At 31.6% G+C, this 23,622-nt stretch overlaps 1 protein-coding gene across 1 annotated transcript in view; it reads left to right on the top strand.

Moving 5' to 3' along the window:
* LOC129957338 (glypican-6-like) overlaps positions 1-23,622 on the top strand; it is a 240,701-nt gene that overhangs the window by 108,850 nt on the left and 108,229 nt on the right. The window lies entirely within an intron of this gene.

Here is a 23,622-nt window from a genome sequence, read left to right as displayed (position 1 = left end):
CAAAAAAAACTGGCGTGCAAGACTTTATTTTACTGACATTACTATTAACATCAAATCCAGTTGCCGTATAATATAGACACCATCTTCTATTAAATGAAAGAACTACGAGTGTATTTTTAAAGATTTCCAATTCTGAATTTTGCTTCACATACAGAAATAGGAAATAAAAAGTATAGTTCGCTTAACAGACATAATTAGTTTCTGAATCTTACTCGCACTTGTTGTTTCGTTAAAAAGATTCCAGAAAACACTAAACAAATGATTTAGAAAACAGAGAAACAGTATTCTGGAATTTAAACGGTCACTTTTATAAATCAAATGAAACCACAGAATCAGAAATTCCTGAAAATGCTATAAAAAGTAATCCAAAAATTGTGGGCATCCAAAGTTTTTAGGCTCTTAAGCAGTTGTCCATCTTACCTGTTTGATAATTCCGTCCTAGTTAATCCTGGTAATAGTGAATCTGTAATTTCTTAAAACAAACGGTTGGGAGCTAATTACAGTTCGAAGAGTATAATGCAATTATTTCAGAGGACAGTAGAATTTGAAATAAATAAAAATGGACGAAGCTATAAATTTTTATTATGAATTATATTTATTTTTATGAATTTTTCATCACTAAAATATGTTTCTATTCGACTAAAATAGCATGATTAAATACAACATACTTAAAATAAGTACATTTTAAGGATTTTTCTCAAAATAAAACTCTAAATAGAATTAAAAATCTTGAAAATGTTCCATATGTCTTAAATTTTTGAGAAAATTAAGTAAATTTTATTTCGGAGAAACATTAAAAGAAAACTGTATATTCATTTTGTTTCCAATTCTTTTAGGAGAAAAAGTCAATTTAAGTTTAGAAAAACATAAAATTCTTATAAAAATTTAGTGAATGTATAAAAATACCTCTGATAAATTGATATTTAATTGAAACTACAAAATCATACACAGTTTTGTTCCAAATAAATTTATATGCGATAATAAAGAAAAAAATAACAAAAACGAATGAAATATTTTAAAACTTTAAAAATTACATATTTTGATTTTTTTTAAATAATATATTTTGTTTTAAAGAATTTTTTAAAGATATTTGACGTATTTATATTCTAATATATATGTATATAAAATTCCAACACAATAAGTAAATAATCCGCAAAAGTACCATATAGAATCCACCATTCTTTTAAAATAACAATAGTAATAATTTTGAAATCTGAATAAAGCAAAGACATTAAAGGTTAAAAACGCCATAAGATTTACGAAAATAGCCAAATTCCCATATTTGGCATTAAAAAAAGAAAGCCAACACTACAACCCTGTTTGCATAGAAATTTAAGGTAGAATTTCAACAATGGCTTCCTGCTGTTAGTTGATGCTGTTGAGAAATACTGGGGTGAGAGGCCAGTTGCAGGGACAGTAGGAAAGTTCAGGTGGTGGTATCAGACGACTCTTTGAGAAAGGCGGTGTTCCGGATGGACCGATTCTACCTGGTGGATTGGCTCGTTATCAGCAGCAGTGGGTTTGACAGATGGGACGAACCACTCCTCTCTGGCGCCAGTGTCTTCGAGAGCAAACATGAGATGATTTCATATACAGAAGATTTAGATAGAACAAAGAAAATATTGATAATTGAAGGGACTGTTATATCAGGCGATAAAAAAAAAAAAAAAAAAAGTTGCCAATCCTACGCTCAGAATAAAATGATCCATTTCGAATAAATGAACATTTATCATTTCCGAATGTATGCTATCTAAAATGAGGGCTAAAATAAGTAAAGATTTCAATTTTCTAATGGAATGAATTTAAATTTCTCTTATCGACAAGTTTATTAGATAGAATATATGATGGAATTATAAATTAATGAATGATTGATCATTTTCGGAAACATCTTGCTTTGTGACGAGATACTATTAAATCGTCGTTAGCTTTTGAAGATTTTAACTTAAAGTCCTACCGACTGAAAATGCACCTAAATAAATTCAAATAAACTGTAACCTTAAATGATGCAGTGATATTTTATCGAGGATTCATTCGATATTATTAAATAAAAATGACATAAACGATGAAAATTTATCATATCACAACATATGAATTGCATTGTGAATGCCATTGGCGTTTTTATTTCGAATGTAAACGGCTAATGCTCTTTGTGGATAGGTCTGATCGTTGCAGCAGTGAAAAAGCAATATCTTTTGGGGAAGAATAAAAATAAATCCAATTAAATACAGGGTTCATACTTTTTAGGGATTTCAAATCTCATGCAAATCTAAATTTTATCCATCTTATTTATTGTGGTTTTGACTTATTGTAATTACGAAAGGACAGATAGACTTAACGTAGATGATTTCATCGAAATCTGCATTTTTGTTAAAAAAACAACATACCAAATTCAATCCTTTTAACTTTTCTTTTTGTGTAATCGTTTGCACAGAAATAATTCAAATAATGTTTTTTTTTCGGAGGGGGGGAGGGCGGAGTATACAGAGATAAGTAAATTCATTTGTAATGAAAAATGTAAATATTTATTTATTTACTTGCTGCTTGCAAAGCTAATATCAGGAAAATGGTATTAAATGGATGGTTTAGGGAGAAACTACTATTTATAATGTACAAGAAAAATCTATAAGCATAAACTTAATAGAATTTTGCTTTAAAATTTCCTTATTCTTATACTGTTCCATTAATGCATCATGTGCTTTGAAAAAATGGAGAAAAAATTTTAGTAAGCCTTTCTTATCAGCATATTTTTTATTTTCATGTGATTTTTTTTTTAATGTTTTTAATCTTTCCTTCTTCATTTTCATGATATTGTTAAAAAAGAAAAAGAAATATTTTAATCATATTATAGGCTTCATTTTTTTAAAATAGTTTCATTTGCACATGCTAATACTGTATACGTCAGAATGTTTAAGGAAAACATTAGATAATACTCCAAGGCGAAATTTCGTCAAAAAAATTTCGAAACGATAAAAAAACAAAACAAAACGCTGAAGTATTTTTAAATTTTAGCAAAGTGTTTTGAAGACTTTTTTTTTTTTGCAATTATAACACTAAGTTTTAAAATATGAAAAAACACCATTTTTTTATGAAAAGGAAATATTTTCGCAAAATTGCTATTTGTTTTATCTTCCCTCGTCTGCATTTAAGTCTCGATTGTGAAGAATTTAATCAGACTTTGATATGCACCTGACTTTGAAGCTTATTTCTTGCAAGAGTAAATATTTTCTCCGCTTTTATTCATTTAGTTGCTTAGCCATTAAGTTTGTTATTGTGAATGTTATTATATTTGGCATGTGAATTTTCATTAACTGTATGATATTTTTATTAGTCATTTCCAAAATTTATTTTTGTGGGAGAGACTGAGGTCCTAACAGACTAATATGCTTAAATGCATATTTTGAAATTTTTCTAAGGGAAATTGATATAAAAAAAATTCTTATATTAGATACTTTTAAATATCCATTATATATTGTCGGCTATTTTTTAACCGCTTTAGTTTTGTTGAACATGACTAATTTGATTAGTTCTTTTTGCGCCATTTATATTCAAATCGATATGAAATGATTATATTTTCTGGCTCAAGGTGTAATTTTGTAATTTTCTCTGGAATTTCCAGTGAATATAATGTTAAAATATTGTCTAAAATTCGAATTTATTTTAGATACTTTGAAGTAACAGTTAAAAATTGTTTTCACTTTTAAATTGATTTCTTTAGTTAAATATATATGTGCGTTGAGCCATATGTGAATAATTTTTAAGGCTCCTAACTCAAGCGAGGACGTAATTGTTTTACAACAAAATCTATCAAAAATATCTCAATTTAAAAAAAAAAAAAATTAAATACGAAACTGCATAAAAAATAACTCCAGGAAGAATAATAACTTCAAAATTTGTTGAAGAATTGATTTATTTTTCAAAGCCTTTGACTATTGTTTATTAAAGTTACTTTCTAACTGATTGAGATCATTATTTTGAAAATTATTTGATTATAGCAGTTTAATAAGTAAACAGTAAATAAAATAATTATGTCCCCATTTATTGAACTATTAATTATTAAAAAGAAATAATTAATTCTGTCTTTTTGTTCTCCTTTTTCGATTCTAATTAATCTTAATTCGGATTTCTCGATAAAATGAGGATGTTTTTTTTTAATTATTATTTCTTGTCGACTTCAAGTAATCGTAATTCCACATTATTCCGCTAAATGTAGAGATCAGTTAAAGTTTGTTATAAATGAATAATTCCGCTCTTTGATTATTCTTTAAAATAATTATTCTATGAAAAAAATAGTTATTCTGTAAATTAATTGTTGATAGAAAGTTAAATAAAAGGTCATTTCTCTTCACAGTAAAGCGTGGAACTCTCTCACTGGTTGTTTTATTTTCACTTAGTGCAGCATATCTAAATAAATTTTTGAAAAAAATATGAAAGAATGGCCTAGGGAATCCTACAGATCAAATTGATCTTAGATTGCCCAATATAAAAATGTCATTTAGCTTTAATATTTTTTGCCTTTCTGAAATACTTTCAAAGGAAACGGGCTTAAATTTGATTCTCTTGCAGCAAAAATCGGGAAAACCTCCAACACTCATTTTGCGAGTTGCTTCCAGATATTAGAGAAGAGAGAGAGAAAAAAAAATATTTATATTTTTTACTGTTCGTTTCAGTATCCTGAGATGACTACTTTTCGACAATTCTATCTCATTAAGGGGAGAGACGCGGTGTCGTTTCTGATAGTACTATTTTAATTCAGTCCGCAAATAATCCGAATTTATTTTATTGTTAAATGTTAACATCTCCCCCATCTTTCCTCTCGCCCCTATTTTGTCGAATTAAATCCATCCTAACGCATTCGCAAAAGGTTTTAGAATCCGTTGTCAAACAATACGTTTTAGTAGTTCTTATTTCTTTAAACGAAACGGATGCATAAATTCGAGAAGTCAAATATCTTTTATCGCACTTATTTTCTTCAACCAAGTGTTAAATTCCATTCACTTCAGTCCACACATCGAAGGAACATCGCAACACGAAATTTCACACCCGATTTCATTCCAAGCGATTTCCTAAACTGTTCGCTTTTCCCTCTTTGTCCTCAAAATAAAAGGTGGGTTGGAACATTTCTTTTGAAGGCTATGGGGTCTTCCTTCCCTATTCTTGGAACGCGAAAGTGTTTTCTCTGAGCTGTCACTTCATTCTAGGCCGTTCGTTTGAAGAATCCCGTACAATGCTTGAAAATTGTGTGATTGAAAATATGTTTTGCTTTATTGTCCAGGCAGGTGCATTTTCGAATGGATTTCTATCGGACCCTGGAATGACCTTGGGGCGTGGAAGATTGTCAACAAAAGGCCCTGCCAACAGATAAATATTAAGGCTTGTGCAAACTTTAATAAAATATTTTGAGGGGAAAATATTTCAAAAATTTTTATAGATTTTTTTTGTTAATATTTTGAAATGTTAATATACATATATGTTAGAATGTAAAACTGTGAACTATTTTAATGTAAAATAAATACTTTTTTATTAACCCTGTTCTGTCATGTGACTTTGCTCCATTAGGTATGTTCATGTACCCAATATGCAGAGAAATATAAGGTTATTAAAATAATTAGTAGAAAGATATGAGATTATGAAAATAACACTGTCTAAATGTTTATCCCAAATTGATGAATATAAATATTTTGTTAAGGATCGTGAAATAAATTTTTGTGTGTAGGAGATTTAATTGAAATTCAACACTAGCAATCTTCCCACTAACAATCGCCAAAGAGGGCGAGTAATTTTTAAAAATTATAGGAAATTCTTGCATTGTTTATAGTGTTTCATTTTAGTTAAAATGAGAATACAATGGCATCAAACAATTTTTAAATATCAATGCTCCTCGTAAAATAAGAATGTACATATCAGCTTTTGTTAAAATAATTGCTGAAAGCTACATTTTTCCGATAGGCCATTAATTTAAAAAAAAAAATACAAAATTAATTTAAACAATACCACAACACCTTGGAGACAAATTAATGTAATGATTTCAAAAACCTTTTTTCATAATTTATTAAAAATGACTACATTTAAGGTAATCTTTTCTAGATATAAAAGGCATTGTTTTTAATTAACGAAAAAAAAATTGTCATCGACTTTAACTGAACCTTTCTTTATGCTTCTAGTATTTCTGAAAGAAATTTGTTTTGTAATATTTAAATAATGAAAGAAATCCGTTTCGTTGTCCGTTTCAGTGACTTAAAATTCATTAATTTCCTTTTTTATTAATATGGATTTGTAGACCCAAATTTTAATTTTTATAAATTTATGTTTTCGTTTTTGTTACACATTATAATTTGCGTAAATAAGAGAAATTCACTTTTTATTAAAAATATAAAATTATGTGATTGTACACATTGCAACAGGCAAAATTGATTTCTGATGTTTTTTAATACGTTTATTAATTAATTGTTAATCTTGTCCCTCTTTCCACCTAGGACATTGAAACCTGCATTCAGACAGTTGAGAACAGTTTCTTTCGATTTTTAATCAGTTTTTTTTTTTAAATGGAAATGTTATTTAGTTGCTTACAGAAAATAAGTTGTCGTTTTAGGATGACTCCAATGAAAAGTTTCTCTACTAAAATGGATAAAAAAAGTATAGAAAAAAACTAAGACGTCCTGATCTGGTATTTGTGAAAGACACGAATCTGTTTGAATTTGATTTTAAATATAAATTTTATCAATCATTAACAAATCCTTAGAATTTTGATTAAATTAAAGATTTATTGAAATGTTTTACCAAATTGATATGTTTAATAAACTAGCGGAAGTAGTCACCCCAAAACTTCCTGGCATGCTCACTATTAAAGGGGCATTTTTGCTTCAGACGCGGTTTTTCTCCCCCCCCCAATCGATTGAGATAAAAATTTCACCCAGAACTACAATTGCAGTCACAGATTCACATTAAAAAAAAAAAAAAAATTGAAATATTTAAGCCATTCCGTTTCTGAGTTATCGCCTTTACATGCTTCCGAGTGCACAGATCGACAGACGAACAACTACTTGTTCGATTTGGTCTGAAATTTGATACGTGTCCCCGAACTCTGGATGATAAATGTATATGCCGAATTTCATCCATCTAGCTCTCTTCGTTTTGCAGTTATCTTGTTAATTTAAATTTGAATTCCCGAACAGACGGACTTCCTCTGAACGGATTTTGCTCAAAATTTGAGCGAAATCTACTAATTGGTTATAAAGACTGTATACTGAATTTCATTCATCTAGCTCAAAGCATTTTTGAGTTATCTATATCACAGGCAGACAGATATTTTCCAAAATTGTGTTTTTCAACTCAAGGAGGTCTAGAACGTGGAATTCGTCAATGTCTCATGTTCGAATTATTCGACGATTACAATATTTTCTCAGTCCTTCCTATACGAGAAAGTGTAAACGGATTCTTCCATTTTGCTCAAATCCGTTAGACCTCTAATTGTTTTATTTCTATGTTCGTCCTATATATACGAGCCAATATGACTTTTAAACCCCGTTTCTCCGCGTTTATTTATATGAGAATTCTTTTTTCGTCCACCCCCAACCACTTGGGAAAACTACGCAGTCACATCGGAGTGGCGCCAGCATTTCTGATAAGACACAAAGTGTCTCCGAAGAGGACCTCCGCCTAGACCCCGGCGTCCACTTCAGACCCCGCTGGCACTGTTTCCCGCTCTTCTTTTTTATGCCCCTTTGAAGAGCTCTCGTTCGAAAAGAAGACCCACCAAGTCCAACTCGCCGGGATGAATGGGCAAGGGGATGAATGGCACGGCTGGATGCCTCTTTGTGGCACGGTCACACTTCCACTTTTGTGATGTGAGACGCAGTAATTATCCCTCATTCTTCTCGGATTGATTTGCAATCTACTTTGATTAATTGTTGAGGAAAACTGTCGAAAGATGTGTCCATTTTGTTTGCTGTGCCTGCAATGGCTTGTTTGAGGTCTGTCGCGAAGCCGCTTTGCTGTTGAATCTTTCCAGTGATACCTTTCTTTGGAACGTTGTTTCGGTCTTCGTCTGAGGTTTTTAAATGAAGATTCTGATATTGGTTTGAGATTCAATGTTCTTGACAGTTTTGCTCGATATTTATATGGAAACTAGTATCTAGCTACAGATACATATAATAGAGTAGCAAATCCTTGTTTTAAGTTTTAATAGTCGCATCACTTGATTCTTTCAGTGGTGTGTGACTTTAATTGGAATATTCTTGTAACCTCCCCGCCGCACAAAAGTTTATTAATAAGGTTAAGAGCTTAAATTAGTATAGACTCGATTGATATTAGATTTAAAAGAAAAAAGATTTTATAAAGTTAAGGGACATGATTTTGATTTTACTTTTTGCAATACTTTTATAATGGTATTAGTTATAAAAATTAAAAAAAAAAAACAGTATAGGAAGTAATTTCGGAATTTTATAATTGTTTATCCATGTTTTGTTGATATCTTAAGTTGTTAGACTTTGTAGTTATTTTATACAAAGTGGATTTCACCTGGTAATTGAATCTTTCCAGGAAAATGGTGAATAATTTTCAAAAATGTAGGTGTTTCATGCTAGAACTTTTTCTAGTGGCATCTAAAAATCTTTGTTTTGGCTAATTGGATGGTGTTCCAATATTTAAGAATAAAATGATATGTACGAATGTAATTTCTAAGATTCTGCATAAGAAATTTTTTTATTAGTTATAATGCGCCTAATATGATACCGTCTAATACCAAGTGCACACATGCGCTTAGTGTCGTACAACTCATTATCGATAAAACATATAAAGTTCCGATATGTATTGATAGCTCTTAAGTAGTGCACACATACTTTTGGCACGTCGGCTCAGAGAAGTACGCGTTCATTGCTCAACTGTTAACAGTATATTTCATATCGATAATCGCTTCTCTGATGTTTTGCTGCCGGTGGCTTATGCAACGCAGAATCGGCTTGTACGTCAGTGCACACATCAGATTTGTCAGAGCACACATCATCACGGTGCACACTTCCAATCAGAGGAAACATTAACATTAGAAGCGATTGACAGCTAAAATTGCGTTGATAACAAATGGGTGTTGCGCACAGAGAAACCACATCAAAATATCTTGAACTACTCGTTTGCAATATTTCTACATTGAATTTTCCCTTGAAATGGAACAGAACGGCGATATATGAATATTGCTCTCCTGACATCAATGTGCTTCGAGCCGCTAGTCGTTTACCTCGCATTTTGTGTCTCTAGTGTGTGGCTAATGTGTGCCAGAACTAAGAAATAAAATCTTATTCCAAATCTTTGAAAGCTTACATTTTTTTTTCTTCCAATTTTATTGCATTACAGTTTAGATTGCTGTCATATTTTCTTTTATCTGGTGTCGAGATTTCTGCTTTGGCCAAAAAAAAAAAAAGCATAAAGATATATCCATAATCTGGAATGGAACAGGTTTATTCTATTTTTATATCCTCGCATCTCGGGCTAAAGCCGATTTCGAATACATCGGACGGGCATAAATTTCACTTCCCCACACAAAGTTTCCGACTGTTGCCCGGGCAACCCTAAACGGCCTGACAATCGCCTCCACCTCCTTTATTTATTATAGAAGCTAAACAAACTCCGAGTCGGTCCATCTTTTAATAAACCTCGCCGTGCAATTGAAAGCAATTTTGGAGGCGCTCTGCGGGAGTTGCTTATTGATTTGTTCGCCGTTAGATGGCGCTGCGGGAAGCTCTTATCTTTCTCGCTGTGTAAAATCACACGACTGGTATTGGAAAGGAATTGCAATTATCGTGTTGGAATGAATATTGTAATGAGCTGGAGGGGGTGCTCGCGCTGTCGGGAGTTTGGCAGCTTTCCCGCTATTTCTTTGATAAAATGCAGCGAGTGCGTCGTAAATATTTCTGGCTGGGCTTTAGAAAAGCGAGGAGTGTTGGCGCCGTTGATTCAAAGCGCTAACTATTCTGAATTTGTCTGGTTAATTTTGTTATAAACCGCCGCTGTTATCTTTTTTGACTGAAAAACTACTTTACTCCGAATTTTTCTTCATATTTCATTGATTTATTAATATTTTATTCAAAAGAAAGACACTTAGATTTCTAATGCATGTAATGCTCAATTTAATTTTTTTAAAATATATAAAATGTTATCATTTTCCTTTCTATAACAGAATCACTTTAAATTGGCATCGGGTTAAAGATTTGTTAAGGAAATTTAATAACCAAATTCTATAAATTTTCACTGAAAAACTTTGGGCCAGGAGGGATGGTTGTTGTCAAATCCGGGTAGACTCTTAAGATCAGACTCTTCTAAATCCAGATGTCTGTCTGGTCATTATTCATGAATCATTCTCAAAAAAATAGTTACAACAAAAATTCTGAAGAGGAAACGGTTTTTCTAAAATAATGCGTGCTGCCCTATTTTCTTTTCTTTCTTTCTTTCTTTTTTTTTTCTTCCTATTTCTAATTATTTGAAATGCTCTCCCCCACCCCCACTACCACGACTCGTTAAAAAAAGTGATAAGGAATTTTACCTTTCTTTCGTTTGCTATATTAAAGTGATCATAATTTTCTTGTATTTAAATTAGAAATTAACCTTTAACAATTTTTTTTATGAAATTATAAATTATCAAGCAAAGCAACTGGTGCATTTATTTCAAATTCAGAACATCCTAAATCTTGGAAAATAGTTGAAAATTAGGACTTTGGCTGATCTTGGACGCCATTTTAAATATTTTAGTAATAGTAAATATATTTTTTGAAACTATACAATCAACTTTTAAGAATAAATCTTATAAGATGGGCAACATTTAGAAAAGCAGTGTACTTTTCAATACTTAGCAAAAATCAGTGCTTCAACGTTTTTTCCAAAACTGCGACAGAACAACGACATTCTGCTAACAATTCTATTATCAACAACAGGTTGTTGCCGTCGGAGATGACAAGTTAGCGGGAATTTTATTGACAGAAAAAGAAAGAGGGGAGGGGGAAAATATAGTAAGATTTACCAAAAATTACCATCGTGGGTAGATATTTTTAGTTCAAGACAAATTCTTTAACTTCAGCTGTACGGAAGTTTTTATTCGAACCGATCCCGGAATCAATGTTGAATTTCCTATATTAATATTCTTATCTTATCTTTACTAAAAAATTAAGTAGATATTGTTGGCAGCAAATCTAGGTTAAACTTAAACCTGGGTTTTCGAAATTTTAAGTTTGCTAAACTTCAAATCAAAATGATCAAACACTTTGAGTTGCTAAATGTTTATGACAGTTGATGCGTAGCAAAAGTTTCTGTGCCGTTACGGAGCGCCACGGCACAAACAAACCCGCTGATTACGATTGGCGCTTCTCATTCGCGTCGTCTGGCTCTCAATCACTGCCTCTAATTAGAAGTGGTCTTGTTAGACACCGTGTTCCTAGTAGAAAAGGCTCCGAATGGCGCGTGCGGGGAAGAAGGGGCGTTTGTAGTATCGTCTGCAGTATGGTTTATGCTGGGGGATTTTATAAATTTAATCGAACTCCGCGACTCTAATGAATACCTGGATTGCTCTGGATGTGAAAAGGGATTTGCGTGTTTGTGGATAAGAAGGGATTATTTTGACTTGTTTGCTGTTGGCGGCGATCCGTTAATTGGCGCGCTGGGCGTAGAATGACTGGATTTGTTGAGTGAATTGCTTCGGGTTATTTGTTGGGTGTGTATGAGGGCGGTGTTCGGAGAGCTGATTGGTTTTCATATGTAGAATTTTGCAGTTTAAACAAGAATTGAATTCTGCTAAAAATCTCGGTGAAAAGATCACAAAATATACTTCAACTTTGTAATAGTTTGCTATTAGATTTCTAAATTAGCCGTGTTTGGTGACCAGCTGTTCTCCCATATTGACTTTTTAGGCTGTTTAATTATTCACATAGAATGCTTACACACACACACACACACACACACACACACACACACACACATACACACACACACACACACACACACACACACACACACACACACACACACACACACACACACACACACACACACACACACACACACACACACACACAGGACGACACAGAGCGAAATGAGGGAAAGCTCATGGAAATTTCATCCCTGTGAATATATACTGTGAGATTTTAATAGGGATTTCTAACACATGTCAATCTCAAACAAGGGAATCATAGGAATCTTTCGGTGGAATTTGTTTATATCAGCAATATTTTATTCCTTCATTCGGAGTGTGGGAACGTGTCGGCTTTTAGCCGATTCTGCAATTTTAGATCTCATGTTGAATTAATTAGATAGAAAAAGTGGAATGGGATCAGTAAATAAGAGAATATTTTAGAATGAAGTTAATATGGGCTAAATTGAGCTAAAAATTAAGAAATTAAATTTAAATTAGATTTTAAAATATCATTACATATATATAATTACTATGAAATTAAAGCGGAAGTGAAATTCCTGTTGCGGAGTGAATTATTGGCAAATGTGGGCTTTGATAGATGAATTTTATTCCCCATATTCCATCAAAATATTTAAAATATTGAATCAATTCAATTGTTTGTCAGATTGAAATAAAAATTATTATTAAAATTAAGGGAGAAATTGTACGGAAATACAAATAAAATGATAATACAAATACAATTTTCGTAATATAATTGTTTTATGAACTTCTATTTCCGTAAGCAAATCACAGCGATTAACTGGCGATGCATTTTTGCATTCGATGAAGCTTTTTTTTTTTTTTTTTTTTTTTTTTTTTTTTCCATATCTTCTTTTCCCTGACCAATGGGCATTTTGGTGACACTCGCCAGAACATTTTTAGCAATATTTTGGTTACTCGGTTCATTATTTAAGCCTAGTGTTGAATTTAGTACAGCTGCCAAAAAGCTTAATGAAGTTACCAGTACTTGACTGATGCCATTCGACAATAACTAATAACAAAGATTTCTGTGACATATACTTTGGCATTATATATAATATACAAAACGTGTGAATGAAGATTTGTTTTTTTCTCTTTCATGAAATATGCAAAAAGAGGTATTTCAATCGAACAGAAATTTTACATTGAGATCTTAATGAATCGCCATATTTAAGTGGAAATGTTTTGGAAATTATGTCTGTTTGCGAATGCAGTGATCTGGATGACTGAAATCTAATATGCATTGTGACATATGCAACAAAAATTGTTTGTATGTTTCATATTTTGAATTCAATTGTTCACAAAAATAAGTATCCAAAATACATTCCCGATTTTCATCTACGAAGCTTAAAAACGCCATTTTGGTATATGCGAAAGCCGAAGAGAGAACATTTGATGCCTTAATTTTTTTCTTCGATTTTTTACGTTTTACTTCACTTGGTCTTTTCATTGAGAATAAAATTATACCTGAATCGAAATATGATTTTGCCAAAGTGCTCTGGTGCACGTTAAAGCTGGCGTTGGCGGTCTTCCTATTAGTTTGGTGTAGAAGTCTGGGGGGAGGATCTAACTGGAGTGTCGTCCCCATCATTTGAGCTCAATTCAAATTGTCAGTGTCTGTTCCAAAATATTCGAATTGTTGTTCAAAACAAAACGTTAATGAAACTTGTCCATACCTGTTTTTATTTTGGTGTTTTGTCCACTTTAAAAGGAAATGAGAACTAAAAAGTGAATTCTCTTCTTCAGTTACTTAAAGCACTTTCCAGTAAAATCCATTTAGTTAAAAGAATTTCTATGAATTATCTTAAAAATATTGAAAGTTGAGTCTTTCGATTCTTATGTCTGAATTTATATATAAAAAAATTTATTTATTTATTTATTTATTCGATTTCAGTCTTGTGCTTTATAGATTAAAATATTTTGGATTTCAAAGAATTTTTACTTCCAAATTTCATTTTAGCAAATGGAGATGGTAAATAATGAAGAAGAATGAAAATCATGGAATCAAAAATATTTCCCCCCAAAAATTTATGAAATGTTGAATATTTTCAATCATCTCTAGTTCCACCCACTGAAAGCGACATAAATATATAATAAGAATGTCAGAATCAAAAGAAGAAGAAGAAGAAGAAGAAGAAAAAAAAAAATTGTTTTGCAAATGAGCTAAAATTCTTGGAACAGAATGATTTCTCGGAACATAATTTTTTGAAAAATGTTCTTTTCTTTTTACTTATTTACATGACTTTTTGGAAATATGAGAAACAAAATCTCATTATAAAGGTAAAGGCATAAAGAATCTTGTTTTAACTGAAGATTGCTTTCATTTAAATATTTTTGTGCGTCGGAATTCTTGGTAAGTGTATAATTTTATGCTTCTTTCATCGCTTTGAATTTCATTTATTTTAAAATATCTAAACAAGTTTTGTAGATGTAATTTTAGTTTTCAAGCGCTGTTTATTTTGACAGAATAATAAGTTGACTTATCTCTGGAAAAATAAATACATTCTCTGGATAGTATTTCTGCTATTCAAATATAATTATGTTGACAAATTTCTTCTTGATTTTTTTTTAAAAAGAATGTAAAACAGCCAAGAATAAATAAAATGTTTAAAATATGTTTAGGTTTTTCACTCCGTTTTCTCATTTTATTTTAATTACTTTCTCAAAGGTTTTTACTTTTAAAATGCTGAAAAGAAATGCTGAATCGAAACTACTAAATTTCTTCTGTTTGTTAAGCATTTCTTCTTCTTCTTCTTTTTTTTTTTTTTTTTGAAAGGCATTTGTATAAACTCATTTAAACCTTTTTTGGAACATCAAATATTTACTATCAAAATCTTAAATATTTATTATTACAAGAACATCCATGCAAATGCAAAGAATACTTCGTCAAAGAAGAAATAAATTTATATTTATAAAGTCAAAGGGAGGAGAAATATTAAGAGGAATCGAATTTATAATTCATGATTTTATTTCAGATTTCCTTATTTTAAAATCTAGTTTTGGCTAGAAAAAGAGGGTGAAACAGCTTCTATTTATTCATTTCGTATTTTTTTTTTCTTTCCATTCTCCGAGTCATTTTACGAACATTCGAATTTCCTTATTACACAAAATATTTATTTCCGTAGAAAAGCGGCAAACGATTTCTGTTCCCGTTTTTTTGCTTCCATTTTGCGCAGACGATTTGTATTCTCTTCTTTGCGAATCCGTAAAATGTTTTCATTTACTTCTTATTTTTACCACGTATTCTGACGTATTTTATTTCTTTCGCTATAGTTCTTGTGTATTTTATTGCCCTTTTATAGTATTATTGTTGGTGATTTTTTTTGCCTCTCCTAAATGTCTCTTAATATGTTGCGTACGGTCGCTCCGATTTCTGAGTGCGTTTGTGCAAGGTAATTGCTTTACGCGTCGCTGACTTCCACGCTGCTAGGGTTGCCTTTTCTGCTGGATGCGGTTTAATCGCCAACTTCTGAGCTAGAGAAGCCCCATTTGCGATTTGATTACTATTTATGCCATGAAATATTGCTTGGATGCTTGTTAAAGTTAAACCGCCCACACTTTTAAAATACGAGAGTACAATTTGCACTTGTAGGAAATTTATTTTTAAAATTACCATTTTGCAATATGGTTTCAACTACTAAAGATCTTATTTCTTAAAGTGGGGGGAAAAAAAAATTAAAATTTTAAGATGGGACGACCAAGCTAACGTTATAATGATATAAGTGGTATTTACTTTATTTCCCAAAAATTGAAATGTCGCAAAAAAAAAAAAAAAAAAAAAAAATGCAGTTTTTAGTAACAAAAATGACTATCATTTTTCATACGATTCGGCATATTGCTTGCCAACGAATTCTAAAACCCTCCACGCTTTTGTGCATGCGTTAGGTTGGGTTTAATTCGTCAAAATAGGGGAAAGAGGAAAGGAGAGGTTTACATTTAACAAAAAAGTAAATTGTGGAAATGACGCGCATCTTTCCGTGCGTCACCCTTAGTAAGATAGAACCGCCGAAAAGGGGTCGTTTCAGAATACTGAAACGAACAGTATTTACTATTAGGAACGAATTCCAAAATTATTATTTCCATTAAAGATTGTTTATTTTCGCAATATTACGGCAAAAACCCGACTGCTGCATTTTTCTAAAATTAATTATAGCGTATTATGAGCCAATTTCTTGTGTAGCAAATTACAATTAGTTTAATTTTGTGTATGAAATTACGCTCGAAGGTATTATTTTCAAAAAGATAAAGGGGATTTTTACAAAATCGTTGTATTTTGTAATTGCACATTTGCAGGTATAATAAGATTTTAGATCTAACATCAGTGTACGTTTAGTTTAAAGCACATGCATAAAAAAAAGAAAAGAAAATGCGAAGTCGAATTGAAACTCACTGTTCAATTCGTCTCTGTCTGTATATGTCTCACTGTCTGTATATGAGAGATTTTCAATCCACAGTACATGTATTACTAATGATATGTTTACATTACTTTTGATGGTACAATTTTTCAACAAAAGAGCATTTTAACTTTCACTTTTATTTATTTAATCTTTTTTTAGATGATTATATATTTTTTCTTGTTTTTGGCACCAATCCTTAAGTTTGCCTAAAGGCCGCGAAATAGCTTTTATTCTCTTAAAAAGTGTCCACACTAGTTATATACTAGATATTTAAGATCTTATATTTTGATTTTTATAATGGTATAAATTTTTTGTGCAGTAATATATTTCGATTGTTTCTTAATTAAAAATGCAACTAAAATTGTGAAAATCTTTTTTCTCTGAGACTACTCAAGAAGTAACAGTGTGTTAAATTTGATAAATCTGGATCCAACAGTTTGCAGCGTAGAACATTTTGAACTATTTTTAATTCATACATTTGACAATATATCATTTGCCTAAAAATATTTTATTAAAATGGTGAAACAATGAATATTTGAGTACGTTGTATTATTATGTACCGTGGAGTTATAAATCGAATCTGCTCAACTAAAATTTACAGACAATGTTCTAAAATTTGGAGGGAAAACTGCGCTTTGGTTTTAGAAATTTATTATCTGCTATTTTTTTTTTTTTTAATGGTCAAGTTAAATATTTTTTTATCTATGTAAGCAAGAATTCGTTAAAAATGAAGAAATAGTATCTGAAGAATTCCATATTAGCCTGTCTAAGAATTTCACGAATAAAATAAGCTGTTGGAAAAATTATCCAAAAAATTGGCGTTCTACTATCCAGCAAGTAAGGTAATTGGTCTGTTACCAATTATCTGAAGTTCGCTTGAAATCGGAGCTATAGGGGGAAGAAGAAAATATTCTTTCTTCATCATAATTACATTCTTTGCCGAATATCACGTTTATGTTCTCAGTTTTCTAATAGATGTCACTTTTTTGTTATTTAAATTATTTTCAGGTTTGAAACGAAAGTATATCTATTATTAAACCTGGATTCTTGTTTTGATGTTGTATTAGATTCTGTAAATTCATATAATAATTTTTAGCTGAAAAATAATGTGTTGAAAAGAATTCAATTTCTCTCTGAAACTGCAAATTCATGTACAGAATAAATAAATAAAATCTATTCTTTTCATTTGTGACAAAAATGGATTTTTTAAAAAATATTTGCTGAATAATCTTTTTTCTTTTCTGTTGGTTAAAATGAATCGAATATATATTTTTTATCTTATGATTCTGAAAATATTTTTGGTTGTATATGTTTTTATTTGCGATATTGGCGCATTTTTTATTAAAATTTATTAACGGATGTTTTTGTTGGTATTTTCAGTAGCTGTGGCTATTGAAAATAGCATAAAAAGACTGCGAAGGATCATTAAGATAAATGAAAATCGTATATAGCTTTTTTAAGTATGTTTTTTAGGCATTTAAAATCGAATGCTTTTATTATGATCTTGCAAAACGCAATACAGTTGACGAAAATGTGAATGAGGGCATCCCCCCCCTTTACTCATCTCCCCCTTCCCTCTTTCTCATTCTTTTGAAGTTACATTTCTCTATTACATTAATTACATTACACTAATGTTTATTCGTCTGATTTAAATCATTTTAGATATTTTCCCTCTCTTTAAACACGTTTTTAGACGCTAAGAAAAATTGTTATTATACTCTTAATATATTAATTTTTATATGCAATATCTACGCATAAAAATATTAAGATTGAATAATTTTTCCCCCCTAATTTCAATTTTCGGCAATAATATAAGAATACAATAATACTAAAATAACTGTAATTGAAAAAAAAAATGCTAAATAACCATTAGAGGAATTATTTTGTATGCCGTTATCGATCCCCCCCCCAGCCAAATGGGGCCGTGGTGGCCTGGTGGTAAGGTCTCGGCTTGTGAGTCGTAGGGTTTCAGGTTCGAGACCCCATTCCACCGAAGAACCGCCGTGTAAGGGGGTCTGTTGCACGCTAAATCCATCTGGGCCAAACGTCTTCTCGTTGGTGTGGTTGAAGAGGGGGGTGCCAGCTCAGGTGTCGTCCTCGTCATCTGACCGTGGTTCAGAATGACGAGGTCCGTCCCAAAATAGCCCTAGTGTTGCTTCAAACGGGACGTTAATATAACTAAACTAACTGAACCCTCAGCCAAATGAAAATATTTGTTTTTATAATGCATCTACATAGCTATTTTTCAACATAAGATCCAACTGTTCTTCACATGAAAATGTATATACAATCGAGTCCTGCCATTTAAACACGGTTTACCTGCTGCGAATGAGAGAATTTTGTGAATAGTATTTATTTCTTTTCTAGTTCTCCTGTTATTAATTTCAATTTTTTTAAAAAAATTTTCGACTGAATTTTGCAGATATCAAATATCAACAGGAGGGAATATTCTCCTCTCGACTTCATATATTAACACAGTACGGGCTTCTGTGTTATGTAGCGTAAGGAACAAAACCGATTATACATTTGGTCTTATATTTACCCGACAGATGCAGAATATTGCTAAGAAGACAACATACTATATTTCATTTGTCTCATTGTTGTGTCTTTGAGTCATTTTAATCTCATATGAACCGGTTGACAAATTGGATGAAAATGGACTCTCACAATGAACAGAAAACGTTAATTGTGTAGAAATGCATTTGTGAAAATTGTTGTTGTACTTATTAACGTATTTAATTTTCTACAAATGGCTTTACTTTTTTAAACACCTTTGCAAGCTTTTAATTTTTGAATTATTTTCAAAAATCTTTTTTTAACAATAGGATTTGTATGTATATGTTTTAGTATCTACAAAATTGTTGAATTTGGTGAATTATTGTGTTCAGGCATAGGATCAGACTGACAACAGTAGTAAAACCGTAGACCCTCTAGTGTTATAGAAATCTATAATTTAGGCCTAAAGATTACATACTAAATTTAATCGTTTAGTCGTCTATATAAATATTGTCTAACTTAAATATAATTGTAAAATCATTAATCAGTTTAATTAGTTTTAATTAATTGATTAGTTTAATTAGTTTTTGAGTTATCGAGCTTATTGACTGACATTTTTTTTTTTTTTTTTTTTTTTTTGGATTAAGGAATTTTTCGAAATTAGAAAGTTGTGAAAGGAGGTAATATGTCAAAAGAATTTTATGAGGCCGAAGATTTGAAAAAAAAAAAATCAATACCCTGTATATACATTGCAAAATGTGAAAAAAATAATTTAATGAACTAAAGTTTAAAAAAAGAGAGTGAATCCAAAAAAAAGCAGATTATTAACCACATTAAAACTGCTTTTGTTATCTCGTTGTGTTTATTCACTCATGTAAATTTTAAAAAAAAATGGATTTTTCGGAATTCAAAAGCTTTAAAAGCAAGCGATATATCAAAAGAATTTTACGAAGCTGGACTTTTTTAAAAAAAATCAGTACTTTATATATATATTTCGTATAATGCGAACAAAAATACTTTAAAAAAAATTTAGTAAGTGAAAGCTTAGAAAGAGGGCGAATCCAAAAAGCAGAGCAGGTCTGCAATTTTCTCTACATTTATCGGCAGATACTTCCACATGGAACTTGTGTTTTGCCGACTACCATAGCAACGGGCTGGAAATTCTCTGCTCACAGAAGCGATTAAAAACACGACCTACGAAAAAAAACAGGTCCTGTGTTTCTGTTTTGATGATAATGTGTCGAATTTCCGTCACTGCCTTTATTAATATTAATTCTTTGCGCCATTCATCATAGTTGACGTCCTTTCCTCTCAACGCTTTCGAGCTGCACGCACAAATCAAGTTAGGAGCGCATTCAGGTTATTGTGGCCCCATAAACTTCTGCTATATTTGTCTCTCCTGCTAATCGACTTGGAGATCCGCTTCTGATAAGAGCTCATCCGTTATTTACGATACAATTCTGGCATTTTTTTTTTCAAATGTTATGCCTAACTTTCGGCACAAATCACATCCGCTAATATGGAAGGCTATCACAGAATTTCACAATTTTGTAAGGTTTTAAAGCGTTTTAATGTTTTAAAATATGGTAATAAATGTAAATAATCTCTTGCGAAAAAGATACTCGGAATTCCTACTAGGTTTTACTTACTGTCGTAAAGACAAAACGATCGATTTTGTTTTAGTGTACGAATCCAGCGCGAGCAAAGCTTTGGCGCATAATAGTTACGAAATATTAAACTTTGGCAGGAAACCTGTTGTAACGAAGGTTGCCACATTTGAAGACTTATTGACAACAAAATGTTACAACTTGACGTGAATGTCAGACATCTACCCGATTCTCCTGTTTGGCCAATAAAGGGCAGGGTCATAAGAAGTTATTGCCCGAAGAAGCACAGAAAATAAAATAGGAATAAAAGCGAAACAGCGAGGAGAGGTATCGATATATATATATGTAATGATATTTTAATATCTAATTTAATCTAAATTAATTTCCTACAATTTTGCTTAATTCGGTCCATGTCGAGGTAATTCTAAAATGTTCTCTTGTTTCCTGATACCATTTCACGTATGAAGCTGTGTAAAAATTACTGAGCAATCAATTTTACGTCTCAAGTGAAAATGATACTTTCGGTGCCCTTGTCAAAGATCACCACGTGTATTGAATTGGCGCGTGGCCGGAAATCCCATGTTATATAAGACTAGTGATCATTTGTTTCATCCTTTTTTTTTTATTTCTGCTTTTGTGCCGCGCTGTGGCGGTCGTGCCTTATCCTCGTCTCTGCTTGTAAATAATAATGCTTTCCCGGAATGGATATTTAAGAGAATTAAAAAATCCAGAGCGTCTTCTATGTCGTCGAACCTGCATTCTGCTTCAACCAAAATGTGTCATATATATATATAAAATTTATTTCTTTTCTTAGCTGGCAAAAAAAGGTTTAGAGGTCAAACGATTTTGGGATGAAAAAAACCATTGCTTTTCTAAAAGTTGACGACTGCGCAAAGCGATAGCCACGTGATCATTCCAAACCTTTGACATGAATTTAGAAATTTTGCTGTATCTATGACGTCATCCTGGGCAAGTTATTTAGTGATTAATCCCTTGCATGTGGTGAATAGTTTACGGAAATTGAATTTTTGTTTTAGACGCGTTTATCCCAATGGAATGAAACAAAAATGCTACAGAAAACTATACCTGCAGCCACAAAATCCATTATCACAATTGATATATTTAAGTCATTGCATTTTTGAGTTATCGCGTCTAAATGTTTCTGAAACTACAGACCGACAGGCGGTCAGTCTTTTTTGGATTTGGCTTAACATTTGAGAGGTGTCTAAACTACAGATGTTCAATCTGTGTGCCGAATTTTATTCATCTCTCTTCATTTTGTAGCTATCGTGTGAACTTATATTCGAAAACCGAACAACCTGTTGCTCAAGATTTAATAGAAATTTACAAATTTGGTATAAAGACAGTAAATCAAATTTCATCCATCTCTGTCGAAGTGTTATCTTTGTCACGGACAGACAGACATAATGTCAGAAACGTGTTTTCGAACTCGGAGAGGTCTAAACCTTGGAGATCGTCAAAATCTCGAGTTCAAATACACTTTGATGACACATTCTGCATACGTAACCGAGGCAAGAAGAGTGCCGTTGTTCTTAGAATGTGGCTTCCATTGAAAATTGTGAGCCACCATTTACAATATTGTTGGTGATGAAATTTTATATTCACATTTCTTAATAATGAAGTAAATAATGTTTAGTTATCACGGAATACTCATTAAAATCTAGCTTTTATTTCAAAGTGAGTAAAATTTTATTAACGATAATTATATTAAAGGCAGAATTTATCACTTGTCAAATCAGTTACTGAAATCTGTGTAATATAAGATCGTATAATTTTTTTTTTTTTATGCCAACAAATCCTTATCATGTCTTGAGAATGAGCATTCTGATTGATTTGCTGCTTCCGATGTGGCGAAATGAATTGGCGAATAAAATTGGAGAAATCAATCTAATTGTTGAAGTTGGGAAGTCTGCCAAAGTTTTATTCTTTACTCTGCAAGATCTCTCGAATTCTCAATCTCTTGTGAAATCTCAAGAATGAATTATGAAGAATTTCAGAAGAGATTAGGATGATGGGTGCCTTAGATTGTTTGTAGTCTTGTTTTAATGGATGCTTTATTTTTATAATTATTCTGGCACAGCTTCTAGTTGTTGTTCTTTTTTATGCTAGATTAAAGTTGTTAAAAAATTTTTGTGCGTTTCTGCTTGTGTGTGGCTGCTTTTTTGTGGGTTCTTGATTTACCTTTCTTGTGGTGTTTTTTTTACGTCTTTGTCATTCTAGATCCGCTTTGTATTTCACTTTGTTTTTTATCATTCACTTATTACTCACTTTGTATAATGGATTCACTTTGTATTTTAGGTATTAGCAGGTTGTTTAATATTGCTGTACAGTATACTATACCTTCCACCTTTTGGACATTGTGATATTATTTTTGTTTATTTGTGTTACTGCTTTCTCTATGTAATTTTCAATTTAGTCCCTTGAGTCCAGAATTGGTTTGTTTACTATTTAATTTAAATATTTTATTTTAATCAAATGAACTATATTGTATACCCTTATTAACAGCCCATATTCTGGCGATGATTGTAAGTCTTTTAATAAATAATGTTTCTCTCCTCGGCGATCTTCAAGTAGGCGGGTCGTCGTGGGGTAGACCAAGACCAAGAACTTTCCAAGCAGGGCATCGATCGTCGATAATATCTAGAGTACGATCATAAGTTTTCATTTGAAATTAATTTTAAAAAGTGGTACAATAGCTGTAACTAAAGAATTTGGTCGTAGTTTTCCCACTTACAAGATGTACAGTTAAAAGTTGTTTTAGAAATTTTCCACGAAAATAATGTACAGCCATCCGAAAAAGGTTTGACCGCCTGCGGATCTGTACATTTTCTTACAAAAACGACATTTTGTATATCTTCTAGTAACTAGAATTATAATTTTGTGTCAAATTTTCATCGAAACTGACCTTTAAATTGCATCTCAAAATTATTCATCATACTAAGAAGCACAAAACACTCATGTGCGGAGTGTCGAAAATAGTCTAAGTACTCATGGTATTCGCGTCCTCCTTGTTCATAGTTCATTTTTAATACTTTGAGGAGGGTTCTAACATTTTTATTAAAGAGCGTTAGAGAAAGTACCACCGCCACGGGAATATTTTTATACAGTAGTGATACTGCAACCGTACCCATTGGTATTGATTGAATTCGAGAAAGCGATTATTGTTCTGAAACGAAATTCAATTTTTATTCGA

The sequence above is a fragment of the Argiope bruennichi genome, chromosome 11, assembly GCF_947563725.1.
Source record: "Argiope bruennichi chromosome 11, qqArgBrue1.1, whole genome shotgun sequence".
Classification (NCBI taxonomy): Eukaryota; Metazoa; Arthropoda; class Arachnida; order Araneae; family Araneidae; genus Argiope; species Argiope bruennichi.
Note: the sequence above shows the minus strand (reverse complement) of the source record. Positions and strands in the feature narration are given on the sequence as shown.